We start from the raw sequence: 14395 nt of genomic DNA, 5'->3' as shown, positions 1-14395 counted from the left end.
TATAATATTACAGGGCAGCACCCATGATTATCCATCCTGAAGTCACCATATATCATCCCCAAACAGCTGTCCCCGGAGGACTACTTACTAGGGTGCACAGAATATAAGTTGGCATCAATGTTGCTGTCCTCAGAGAGGAGTCTTTTTAAGTGTGAACTACGAGCAAGATACGACTCTTGCTGCCATCAGGAACCACCCCCCCACCCAATGCTACAGCCAGCTGATAAAGTGCCTTTCCCAGAATATGGAAATGAAACAAAATACCTGTTCAGACCCCAACTTATTCTAGACAAAGAGCTACAATGTCCCTCAACCTCAGCCAGCACTTTTCAGATGCTACATAAGGGATGCAGAAGTTTCCAGAACAATTTGTTAGTACAAATTCAGAGGGTAAAGCTTGTAATGTGAAAAAATGCATAAGAGAAGGCTGGGACTTAGTAACAAATGTCCTGAAGGAGGACATGGTCACCCATCCCTTTGGGAGTAAAGGCATGTGAGAGTCAAAAAAAGAATCTAGCCCACACAAAGACTTGTTCACAAATGTTCATTACATTTTTACTCACAACAGCCAAAAAACAAGAAACAACCCAAATGCCAATCTGCAGGTGGATGAAGAAGCAAATTCCAGAATATTTACATAATGAAATACTACTAAATAAAAAGAATCAAGTTTAATAATAAGTAACATGGATGAATCTAAAAATAATCAAGCTGGAGGGAAGTGGCAGACAAAAATGATCGGAAAGTATATGATTCCATTTATAAAAAGTTCTAGGAAATGCACACTAATATATAGTGACATAAAGCAAATCAGTGTTTGCTTGGCGATGGGGAGCTGGTGAGGGAAGGATTACATGGGGGTATGAAGATACTCAGATATGATACACTTGTTCACTATCTTGAGTATGGTAATGGTTTCCCAGGTATAGACATATAATAAACTTACCAAATTGTACTCTGTAAATGTTTACAGCTTATTGCATGTGAGTTATACTCAATAAATATATTGGTGAGAGAAGTAGGGGAGAAAAAGAGAGAGAGAGAGACAGAAATTCAGGCCCATTTTCTTAAGAATACTTCCTTACCTACAATAGTGGTTAAGGGTTTGCTATCAGGAGGGTGTAGAGAGATATCAGATCCCAACTTGAGTTTAATGATATATTTCCTAACATTTATGAAATAGCCTATTGTAGCAGCTCGTCACAGAATTTCGGCATAATCATTATTTCAAAATCCTACTCTCTACATAAACTCTGAGTTGAAAAAACATTTCACATCCTATCTATCATGTATGGAAGTTAGGGTTGGGTAGACACTATCTGATTTTTAGAGACAAGATTCTGACACACAAAACTGATGAATCCAGGTTAAGACCATCCTCTTCAGAATCCTGAACACCCACCCTATCTCTATTTGCTACACTTCACACGGTCAGTAGCTGAACTGTTAAGAGAAGCACCATCAGCCGGCTGCCTCTCAATCTATGTCCAGGATGACAAGAAATTCTCACTCTACCACACAGTGACTTCACACCTTTCTGGGGCCTTTACACCTCTGCAGAACTATACCTCCCTGATCTTCCCCTCCAGCTGCAACTCCAATCTGCCACCTCAGAAACCTTGGACTAAAAATATACCATGGCCTCACTTTGGACCCCAAAACTCTGCCCCCAGGAGCTTCATTTATTTTTCCTGTTATATAGCTCAGTGGAGTCAGAAATGAGGGAAAAAACTGCCTGAAGCTGTTTCATGGGGGACCTAAATAAGATATAAGGTCATGTTTCCAAAGAACGGCTCAATTCAGCAAATATGTTCTCTGCACCTGCAGTGAGCAAGGCCCTTGGGCAAGCTCAGGATAGAAAGGGAAGATAGCAGGAAAACTTCTTGCCTTCAGGATAATGCATTATTAAAACAGGGACAAAATAAATGCTTTGATGATCCAGAGCAAGTTAAGGTTATATTCTGGACTTGCAGTTAAAATTAACTTCTGGACTTGCAGTTAAAACTAACTACTTCCTGAAATCCTGCAAGGATGAGAGTAAGGGAATTTTTTAAACTGAAAACCCATAAAGACAAAAGTTTCAGAAAGGAAATGACAGCAGATGAGAAGTGGAGAGTAAATTTTAGGAAATGGAAAGCAAACAAAAGGACAACTGAACTTTCAGAGAAGATAAGCTTAAGCCTAAGCCTGCAGAGAGGAGCACCAACAAAAAACAAACCGCTATTGGTTGAGTATCCAAAATCCACACCTCTTCTTGTTTGGTTAAAAATAAACAGTTTTGCTTAGGGCAGCAATATGCCCAATCCAAGTAGTAGGTAATTACTGATCCCATTCAAGCATGACACCCAAGGTCTTTGCTTTCCCAAGTTCCCTTCTAATGAGATGGCTGTGTGACCAGTTCTGGCCAATAAGATTGAAATCACCAAGAATGAATCCTGAGAATTATTTTGCTTTCCTAATAAAGAGGCGTGTACAGATCTGGAATTATCATTCTATCTTGAATGCAGCTGCTGTGGTTAACTTCATGTGTCAACCAGGCCAGGTTATGGTGTCCAGTTGTCTGATCAAGCAAACACTGGCCTGTTACTGTGAGGAAATCCGGTGGAGTTAATATCGTCAATAAATTGATTGGTTGATTATACATCCAATCAACTAAGGAGACAACCTTAAACAATGAAAGAAGTCTCATCCAATCAGTTGAAGGCTTTAAAAGAAGTGAAGATTTCATCAGTTAGAAGGGATAATATACATCTCTATTTGAGCCAAACAGCTACTTCTGGGGAATTCATCGAAAACCTTCTTTGGAATTTGTAGCTTATAACCTTATAGGAGTTGGAATTGTCTATCCCGATAAAAACATGAGCCAATTCTTTTAAAATATATCATACTCACATTATCCTGTCCATTCTGCTTCCCTAGAGAACCCTGACAAATATAGATTTTGGCCAGGAGTGATTCTTGAGATACAGAATCTTAAGGATGAGATTTCTGAGCTGGTTATGAAGTTTTGATTGTCTCTTTAATCTGATTAGATTCAAAGGTACTAATGACTATTTCCAACAATTAAATGGCACTGAAAGTCCATGGTTTGAGTTGGAAATAGAGATATACAAAATATTACCATGGGATACTGCTCTTCCTGTGCTTGTAAGAGGCAAGGCTCCCAGTGAGTGTTTTTGACCTTAATAGAGTTTTATAACTTAAAAAGCATGATGTTAACTGGTTTCTCCTAAATATGCTGGATACAGTTGTAGAAGAAAGAGATGAGTTCAAGGCTTCAAATTACTAACTTAAGAATCACATGAAGGACATGACAGTTTCTACATGTGCCATGAAATAAAATCATATTTTGGGGCAGGCCACAGTGGCTCAGGAAGTAGAGTTCTCTCCTGCCATGCCAGAGACCTGGGTTCGATTCCCAGTGCCTACCCATGCAAAACAACAACAACAACAACAAATATATATTAATTTGTGTAGCAAGAGACTTGAGATTTCTGAAAACCAAACCTAGAGTCTCATCATACGAGTGGAATTAAAAGGTACACTGAATCCCCAGGCTTGCAGGGTGTCTGCTGTTAAAATGAATACATTATTGGAAAAGAACGGGATCCTGAAAATTGGAATGGGGACATATGAATGGATAATAATACAAGTGAGGGCAACTGAAACACTAGATTCCATTGAGTCTTTGCCGGATCCTCCTGTAATGGTCTACCCTTAGGAATCTGCCACTTCACCCCTGTCTGCCTGAGGAATCAGACATCCAACCTCCACCTAAAGAGATTAACCCTGGCCCGATAAACCAGTAACCACCTGCCTTAAGGAAACAATCCTCACCTTTCAATATGAAGAAAGTAATCCCATACACAAGATGTAACTGCAATGAAATGCCCTGAGGTAGATGGCTCAGTAAAATGCTTCTAATTCCTCTCAAGACCCACCGTTACTACACTTATATTCCATACTTATAACTAGACTATGTTGATTTGAAAATATTTTATGTACCCCAGAAAAGGCATGTTTTAATCCTAATTCAATCTTGTAGGGGCAGCCGTTTCTTTTAATCATGATTCAATATTGTAGGGACACTTGATTAAATTATCTCCGCAGAGAAGTGGCGTGCCCAATTGTGGGTGTGACCTTTTCATTAGATGAAGACATGATTCCATCAATTCCAGGTAGGTCTTGATTAGTTTTCTGGAGTCCTTTAAAAAAGGAAACACTTTAGAGAAAGCAGAGTCGACAGAGAGAGAGCCAACAGAAACTTCAGAGTAAAGCTGACAAAGATGCTGACATTTGGAGAACAGAGACATAGATGTTTGGAGATGCTTGGAGTGAAGCAGATGTCACCATGAGATGCTAAGCAAGCCAGAACCTGAGTGAGCCAAGGGAACCCAAGAGATGAAAGCCAGTCCTGGAAAAGCCAAGTGAGGAATCCCTAAAGGAACAGAGGCTGAAAGCCATGGAGCCCAGGAGCAAGGGACCAACATATGCAAGCCATGTAACTACCCATCTAACAGAGGTGTTCCTGACCAATCAGCCTTCCTTGAATTAAGGTATCTTTTCCTGGATGCCTTAGTTTGCACATTTTTGTGGGCCTAGAACTGTAAACTTGTAACTTATTAAATTCCCTTTATAAAAGTCATTCCAATTCTGGTGTGTTGCATTCCAGCAGCTTACAAACTAAAACAAAGACTAAAGTCCCAACAGGCCCCAAAAGGTGAGGCATGAGTAAGTGCACTACGCTCCAAAAAAACATCAGGATTTTTCAAATTTATATCGACAAGAATCAGGGGAAGATGTATGGGAATGGACATTAAGGGTTTGGAAGGAACATAATGGACCAGGCTGAATTCATCAATATGGGCAACCAAGCAGAAATTCTGGATTCAGTGTTAAAGCTCAAGGAGTGTTTAGTTTGTTAATGCTATCAGGAATACAATATATCAGAAATATAACAGCTTTTAGAAAGGGTATTTATTAAATTATGAGTTCACAGTTCTAAGGCCATAAAAATGCCCAAACTAAGGCATCCAAGGAAAGACAGCTTGACTCAAGAAAGGCTGATGTTGTCACATGGTAAGGCACGTGGCTAGCTTCTGCTGGTCCTCCTTCTCAGTTCCATACTCCCAGCATCTGATGCCAGTTGTTTCCTCTCTAAGCATCTGTGTGTCTTCATTTAGCTCCTCCAGGACACAACTCTGGGTTCTGGCTTGCTTAGCAAGAAGTCATATGGTGATATCTGCCAGGCTGTGCATCTCCAAACATCGACATCTAGGTTCTCTCTGTTAGCACTCCAAGCATTTTTAACTATCTGTATCTCTGTTGGCTTTGAAGCAACTGTGTTTTCACCAAAAGGTCTTTCCTTTTTAGAGGGTTCCAGTAAACTAACCAAGATCTACCATGAATGGAGAGAGTCACATCTCCATCTAATCAAAAAATCACACCCACAATTGAGTGGGTCAATCTCCATGGAAGCAACCTAATCAAAGTTTTCCACCCTATAATATTGAATCAGAATTAAAGGACATGGCTTTTCTGAAGTACACAATACTTTCAAAATAGCATTAAGTGTTAGAAAGGGCATTAACAGTTTTTTGGGTGGTTGGCCGAAACATGGACCAGAAGTTTGCCAACATTACCTGAGGTCAAAATGCCAGAGCTGCCTTGGTATAATGTAGATGAGGGGATCCAAAAGCTTAGACAGATTGGAACGTTAGAGTGGATTTATCAAATAAGACCTGCTCACCTGCCCCAGGAATCTCCAGAGGACACATCTTTCAACAGGACTATAAGGAATACATCTGTGAGACTAACTCCATCATCCCTAAAGAACCCTGTGGTTGCTCTTCTCTGTAGGTCAGAAATTACTGTTGGAACTGTTGTCACTGAACTGGAATCTTTAAACACAATGGGAATGATCCTATCTCATGTTGGCAGGAGCCTAGAGGCAGGACTTAATTGCCAAGACACGGTGGGCATGGCCACTATAACGGAAAGATGACTAAGCAATAATTAAAATAGTCTGACTCCCACAGACATATGGTGTTGGCTAGTAAATGATGGGGTATCTAGAAGTAAAATACAAGGGCAGTCTACTAAATTATTACTTGTTCTGTATAGGCAGAAGACTACTAGGTCAAGTGAACAGAAGTCTAACAACCTACAAAAACAGAGTGTCACGGTCTCTTAGTCAGTTCCCACACTTGATCAGTTTACAGAACCAGAGACTCTTGAATGGAGGGAAGACTGGATCACCTTGGAGAAGGACACTACTACATTGTCAAAAATTTATATTGTTAATCTTCCTCCAAGCCTTCCCAAAGAGACTTACAGCCTTTTACCAGGGTAAGTGGACCTTGAGGAAAAGGAAACGACCAGACATTTTTTGGGATTATTAGACACTGACTCAGAAGTGAAATTAATTCCAACGGACCTAAAATGTCACTGTGGTCTATAAGTTGGAGCAGGAGCTTATGGAGCTCAGTGATCAATGGAGTTGCAACTCAGCTCCACTCCTCAGTGGATCCATGGCCCCAGACTTAATCTGTGGTTGATTCCCCAGTTCCAGAACGCATAATTGGAAAGGAGATGCTTCGCAACTGGCATCATCCCCAGACTGGTTCCTTGACTTTTTGGAAGAGAGTTATTACAGCAGAAAAGACCAAATGGAAGCCATTAGAACAGCCCCTACTTAGCAAAATAGAAAATCAAAAGCAATACCAGATTCCTTGAGGGATTGCAGAGATTAAGGACTTAAAGGATTGCTGGCATCCTGCCCCAGAATGCCACAGTCTTCAGGGAGAAAGCATCACCTTAATGAGGACTTGATTTGGACACTCCTTTAGCCTCGAAACCATAACCTAATAGTCTCATGTTCAAGCCAACCTATTTCGTGGTCTCTGCTTGAGCAGCCTAGAAAACTAAAAAACTAGATATGATGACGGAGTTGCAACAGCCATCTTGCAAACCTGAGCATAAAGGCCAAAAGGATTGCAAGAACACTAATCCTGGCACCATTAGGTCACTGAACCAATGCAGGAACTGCAGACTCTCGACTTTCAGCATATGTGTCTGTGGTGGGGGGACCAACTATTGTTTCAGACTTTGTACTCAGGTTTCTGTTACTTGACGTGGAATGCAGTCCTAGGAGACTCACAGAGGCTGAGGAAACGGGTCTAACCTAGAGGGAAGCAATGGTACTGTCTCTGAAGGAAAGTTGTGGAGTAGAACCAGATCTGTCAGAACAGCGTGGTGGAAAAATCTAGACCCACAGTGCTCTGATAGGGATGTACAATGCATAAGGGGAAAAATACATTACCCAATGCACTTGACAAGGCACAGAGGATGTTTACAATTTTTTTGAGAGAATTTAGGTAAGACTGGGTGGTAAGTACACACAAAAAACTAACTAAATAACACACAAGGTAATTATTAATGCCAGGAAAATAAATAAGTTATATCAGAGAGGAAATAGAGTAATTGAACACCCTTGCTCAGTAAATACTGCTTCAACAATATTTCCATAGTCATAAATCACCCACACTGAAAGGTGCAATAAAATTGTGATATAACTCTTTTCAGAGGTTGAAAAAAAGAGAATGTGAGTGGAGAGGATATGAGAGTTCTCATCTTCCATAATTATAAAGTCAATAGATGGTTTCCACAATTGAAACATCAATAAATGGTAACAAAAGCATTTTATTTAGAAATAAGAGGGAATACAATGAAAAAAATACCAATAGTAGAACACAGTTGCCTTTGGAAAGACCTGAGAACAGGTGGGGTGGGGAAGGAAAGTACTTGTACTCTAAACTATCATAGGTACAGATATTACTTTAATAAAAGTTATCTTTTAATCCTATCTGACTGAAGGGGAGTAGCAAAGTAATCTTGGAGGAAAGTGGCTTCTTGGATGTATTATTATGATGGATTCAAATTCTACCTTCCAGCCAAGGGCTCTTTTTCAATTAAAGACCACAAACCCATCACACTGCAGTTTTAAAATTACTCATTCATTCACAAATACTTGTGGCACACCAACATTGCAAAAGACTCTGCTAGGCACTGGTTATACTTTCATCAGTAGAGACCAGCAAGGCACTTACCACCATGGTGTTTAGTTAAAGCAGGGTAATGAAGAGGGCCATCTGAGACACCTCATGGCTTTCTGTTTATCTCAGCCCCATCATCTCTGCTCTGGTTGCCTTGCTCTCAGGAGCCCTCTTACAGTGTATTCTCCACAAAGGAGCCCAAGGGGGTTCTTTATCTGTAGGTGTTACCATGTCACTCCTCTGACCACAACCATCTACATCCTCCCAACTCAAACAGAATAAAACCCAAATCTTTATAGCAGACAGCAAGGCCTTACCCAACTGAAACTTGTACTTTCTGTCTCTCCCCAGCCCCTTCAGTGTTCTCCCTTATTCTCTCAGCTCCAGCCACCTCAGCCTCCTTGTGTGTCCTCCAACCTGCCAACAAGCTCCTGCCCCAGGCTTCTCCGGCCACGTGGGCTGCACTTCCCCCAGATCTCTGTATGACTCCCTTACTCTCACCTTCGTCAGGTGTCCACTCCAAAGGTACCTTCTTAAAGAGATCTTCCTAGATTAATTTATGTAAAATATCTCCTCAATACTGACACCCACAGTGTCTTTCTCTATGTCCTTACCCTGCTTTATCACCACCTAATATTAAGATGCACTCCTTTGTTTATGATTCGCGTGTGTGTGTCCAGGAAACTAGAACTAATGGGACTTGTGACTTTGCCTGCTTTGATCATTAATGCAGACCAGCACACATACAACGGTGCCCAGTAATAGTTGTTGAATTAATAAGTTAACAATTAGAAGCCACTGGATATTATATTAGTAGTAAAAACAACAGATGTGTACAGCTTAAACCCTCATTCCTCCTTTCTGAAGAGAGACAGCAGGGCCCTTCGGGAGACAGCTGCGCAGTCCAGGTGAGAAGAGTGTGTGCCGACAGCAGCACTGGCAGCAGGGATGAAGAGAAATTGACAGCCACAATAAACACTCAGGAGATAGAACTTATAGGCTTTAGTGACCATTCAGATTTTGGAAGTGAGGTGGAGGAAGTAGTCCATGTGCTATTCAGGTTTCTGGGCTGTTCAGAAATTGGAAATGGTATTTTAAAGAACAATAGTGTATTTTACATTCATTGTTATTGCATAACATGTTAAGTTTGAAGTTACTGACAATTGAAAGGGAATTTTGCAGTGGTAAGTTACAAAGCTGATCAGGATACACCCCTGGACTGGAGAGATCAGGCATTAGGATTTAGAAGGCAGTGGAATCCATGGGGTTGGTTGTTCACCCAGGTGGAGCACATGAAGTGAGATAAAAGAGGTTGAGAACTAAATGTTGAGGGCCACACACTGTAGTAGATACATGAAACTTAGATCCCTTCTCAGGAATGAGACACTCCCTGGAGGCTGACCTTTCCCTTGGAATGCCCCTCATCCAAAGAGAGTTGCCTTGCCTTGGATTACAACCCCTTATCTGATGGCTTATCTACTTAGGGAATGCCCTACAATGAAACAATTCTGGAGAACCACTTCAGATTCCAAGCTTTGCAAAGTCATGGTGCTTCCACTGCAAGTGCGTTGTAGTGCTGCTTTACCCTCAGCCCAATTCTTATCCCTCACTGCCCTTCAGGTGTATCTTCTCAGAGCACTCCTTAACTCAACTGCACACAAATGTCTGCTTTACAATTTGTTTCCTGAGGATCTCAAACTGCAACACCAACACTTAAGGATGTACAGATTCTAGTGGAAGCTCTGAGAAAGAGCAAGATGAATAGGAGCTGAACTTGGAAATTATAGAGACAAGAAAGACAAAGAACGGGTTTTATAATGAAGAATGCAAGTTTGGAAGTCCTTGAGATCACATAAGATAGAGAGTAGAAAAGGAACATTGGATTTAACAATAAGGAGGTTATTGATGATCATGGATTTAGCAATAAGAAGGTAATTGATCATGACAAGAGTTGCTTCAGTGGAGGGGTGAGCCAGCACGTGGATAGTACAGCAAGGAATGGAAACATCAAATGCACCTGAACATAGAAAAGGCAGGAAATTTGGCAGAAGATAAGCTCTTGTGCTGGAGGTAAGGGTTCTTTTTTAAGTTGAGAGAGACTTAAGCACATTTAAGCTCAGGTGGAGAGGGACAGAGAGTAAGGCTGAATAGCCACAGAATGTAGAGGGTGACTGGCCAGGGGCAGCATCGTCTATCCAAAGCCAAGTTAAAGGGATGGCTCTGAAAAGAAAGAGGGTCACGGCTCCCATGGCAGAGACTGGGAAGGTGCTAATGGGTGTATGGCTTCAGTGGCAGCAAAGATGCTTCTTATCATTCTCCTGCCAACATGTATAAGAGCAAACTGTGCAGGCAACAGGTTTTAAGACATATCCCAACAGAAACGGCTCAGTATAAGAATTCCAAAGTTCTGTTTTTCATCATTACCTTCCTATTTGAATCCCAGACCAACTGACGATTTTGACCAAGTTTCCCCCCATTTATGAGTGGCTTTGCTCCCCAGTGTGCTTCTATCTTCTTTATTGCTGTCTCCATTCTTCCCAGTGTGTTCCTCACACTAAGTCCCTGACCCACTCCCTGGATTTAACATTCTTACCCCAGCGTGGGGCTGATGATCTCTGAAGAATTTACCAAGACAGAACAGTGAAGAGGAATCCCCATGACTCAGGATCTCTCCAAGGGCTCTGCAGGCAGGAGGTGCTTGCTATCCCTGTTAAATAAAGGAGAAATGAGTTAACTGATTATGACTCCCATTTCTTCTCGTATCCATCATCTACCTGTGAACTGGCTGCCTGGGGAGATGGGTGGAGGCAAGTCATAGGCAGATGAGTACAAGCTCCAGCACGAGATGGATTCCAGTCGGAAACCAGCCTTGGCACCTGCCAACCATGCACACCTGGTTAATTCATGTAAGCCCCTTTGATACCAATTTTCTTTTTTTGAAACTGGGGAAAGTAGTTCAACCTTTATTAAATTATTTTAAGAATGACTGAGTTCATATAAATGGCCAATAAATGATCAACCTAACTAGAGAATGAAGAAATAAAAACTTTTAAGAAAGAAATAAAAATGTCTCCCACTATCAAATTGCAAGTGATGGAAAACAGTGATCAAAGTGAAGGTGAAATTGAAGAGAAATAGGGGTTCTCAGGTATTGCTACAGGGTATGTAAATTAGCACCCTGTTTCTGGAGACAAATTTGGCTCTAGGCATCAAAATACCTTATTTAAAAAAACTGGCTCAGAATTCCAGCTCTAGGAATTGATTCTAAGGGAACAATTGGCTAAGCATACAAGAATGTATATACAAGCCTGTTTCAGAGTTGCTTACAAAATAAAAAATTAGAAATAGTAGAACATGAAAAGATACTCAAAATGTATTTTTGGATGAAAAATCATGCTATAAAGTAGTAATGTAGGATTTCATTTTTGTTTTCAAAATCCTACATTTTTAACATATATACACCCATACAAATTAATACAGAGTTATCTATACATTCACAGAGAAAAAGTCACAGAAAATTCCGGAAAGTTATACATGTAAATATTAACAATGGAAATCTTTGGGCAGTGCTTCTTGCAAAAAAAAATTATACTCCATTATTCTTGTTTTCAAATTTAGCCCTAACTGCATTTTTATACTTTAATAAACTTGATTAATCTGTTATTTAATCAATACCATAATATTTTAAATGAAAAGAAAAATTACATTTAAAACAGTTCACTGCTTAGACATCATGTTGATTACTGTTATAATTATTTAAAGCAAGAATGGAGATAAAAAAAAATAACTGACCCCTCTTCAGTTCAAAGCTATGACCCTAACTTCATTCGTTCCATGCTCTAATCAACTCAACTTGAAATACATTTTAACGATCTTTGTATTCCCAGCCCTGTGTCTGGCCCATAGTCAGCACTCTATAAATGTAGGGGGGAAGAAATGAATAATGAAGAAATATCCTCTTACACAATGAGCACTTCTCTGGAATCTGGAAAGTGAAGGAGGAAAGGAACTAGAGCTGACTGTGTTCCATTCTGGAGGCTATTCTGCATGCTTTGCTTACAAATACCACTTGAGCCTAACAAGCTTTGACGTCATTACCTCCGTCTTACTGCGGAGGGAATGAGGCTCATGGAGCTGAAGCCACTTGCAGAAGCCCACAGGCGCAGCTAGCATGTGGTGGAGGTGTGACTTTCAATTTCCATCCTTCCCTCCACCCCTCAGGCCTGGCCTGCAGCACCCTGCAAGTGAGGCCACTGGTGGGGCAGGTGGTTACCCAGACCCAACCATTTTCATGATCTGCAGCAGCAGGGGTGTGAGTTCTGACAGTTCAGTGGCTCAGGATGAGGAATAGGCCCGCAGAGGTGTCATCCCCCAGGTAATGGGGTAGAGCAGCAACAGCCAAAGAAATTGAATGCATTTTCATCCATTTCCCTAAATTATCCTTTTCACAGATGGGCTGCTCAGATTAGTAATCAAAGTGATCATGCGAAAAGAGACAGTGGGCTTGGAAAGGTCAATGACAATAAAAACCACAGAATCTTCTCCATTAATGCCTTGTTTTTATCACCCAGTTTTCACTCAAACATCAAACCAAATCTCTGCCTTTTTCTTCTCCCAGGTCGCAGATGTTTAATACTCTGATTAAGACATAATGGACCTTTTTATGCAACTGTAATATTTAGTCTCTTTAAAACACAATTAGTTTCATCCATTGTGCAATGCAGAGATAACAAGAAATTTTGGAGATAGCATTCCATTAGGCAAGAAATTTTGGAGATAGCATGCTATTAGGCAGATATTATTACCGAGCCGATCTGAACGGAAAATTAAGCCAAGTGGTAGAGTTCAGTATCCATAAACTCTACTTCCAGTCAAGGTTAGACTGCTGTAAAATTCGGGTCAAAAAAGTAGAGGATTGGAGTAATAAAGACTTTGTAAAGACAAGATTTTCTGAGTTTTTGAGTCTTCTTCCCAAAGGAACAGTTTTGATAATGCAATGTAACAACTAGGACTTTTTTTAAAGGGAACTTCAATCTATGTTTTTCTTAATTGCTGTCCACATCTTGGCTGGCTCTTTTGCAAAAATAAATTCACAAGTCAATGAGTAGGTTATTGCTCAGAAAACATCACTGAGAAATGTAAAGTACATTCTGATGTTTTTGTGCAAATAAACATGAAGATACACCTATCATTTCTTTACCTTTCCCTTCTTTCTCAAAGTAGCATATATTCCCATGCTCATGAAAAAAAGAGTATTCTAAAAAGAGTTCAACACACCATTCAAACAAGGACTGATAAAACTGAGCTTAACATATTCAGGAACACATGGCAATTTGTCAAACTGCCTACGTTTCATTCCAGACTTACTCACTTGAGTTTCTACCTAGGGTTTTGGCCTATTTGTTAGTCCATCCACGACTCTGGACTAGGGAGGCCCCATGAAAGAATATTAGGGAATATCCAACATTCATTTTTATTTACAAGTAACAAAAGAGGGTACAGAAAAGAATAGACATTGCTAAGGGGAGGAAGTAAAGCACTTTTATATTTATCAAGTTATAAACACCAACCTCTGCTTTCTCTCGGTTGCTAAAGTAACAGTAATAATTTAACTGATAATCCCAGGAGAAAGGAAAATACTGAGGACATGGCAACAATTATATTCTTGCCCCCTACAATGGGCCAAACTCTTACCCCAAATATGGCCAATTGCACTCCCTAAATATTTCTCAAATCCATATGCTCTCCATCCCTATACCTGTTGCTAAGGCTCAGCACCACCCCAGCTCTCAAGACTATTCTGTAGGAACCTGGGCACATCTCTCCCTGCTGCCATGCTGGTCCCTGGTCCTTCAATTATTCATTGCCTTCAGCACAAGGTCTTCATCATGACATTCAAAACCTTCCATGAGCTGGCATTTGATGGTGTGTGACTGTGTGTGTGTGTGTGTGCGCGTGCGTGCACACATATTTAATTATTACTACATATTAATTTTAAATCCTGCTCCCTTATTATTTAATTGCTCTTATTCATTTCTTTTGTTAATTTTCTTGAATTTTCCAAGCTTATAATCATATCATTTTTAAATAGTGATGGTTTCACTTTCTCCTTTCAAATTTTTGTACCTATAATTTATTTCTCTGACTAGCACGTCCGGAATAGTGCAAAATTATAGTATTGATGGTGCATATCCTTGTCTTTTTCCTGAATTTAGTGGGAATGTTTCTAGTGATTCCTCATTAATCCTGAAACTGCCTTTGGGAAAACAGAGATACATTTTCCTAGTTAAGAAAATATTTGTGAATCCTATTTTATTGAGTGCTTTTAAAAATCAAGAATG

The 14395-nt window shown here is 40.3% G+C and overlaps 1 long non-coding RNA gene across 2 annotated transcripts in view; it reads left to right on the top strand.

Annotated features, from left to right (window-relative positions):
- The window catches only part of LOC143689090 (uncharacterized), a 47955-nt gene that overhangs the window by 19027 nt on the left and 14533 nt on the right, over positions 1 to 14395 (top strand). Inside the window, exon 4 of one of the 2 annotated variants that reach the window (XR_013178565.1) lies at positions 8922 to 9027. The exons of the other annotated variant lie outside the window; for it this stretch is intronic. This is a non-coding gene — a long non-coding RNA (uncharacterized LOC143689090). Of the gene's footprint in view, positions 1 to 8921; positions 9028 to 14395 lie in introns of those variants that run through there. 2 annotated transcript variants of the gene reach the window in all.

Source organism: Tamandua tetradactyla, chromosome 6, assembly GCF_023851605.1.
Source record: "Tamandua tetradactyla isolate mTamTet1 chromosome 6, mTamTet1.pri, whole genome shotgun sequence".
Classification (NCBI taxonomy): Eukaryota; Metazoa; Chordata; class Mammalia; order Pilosa; family Myrmecophagidae; genus Tamandua; species Tamandua tetradactyla.
Note: the sequence above shows the minus strand (reverse complement) of the source record. Positions and strands in the feature narration are given on the sequence as shown.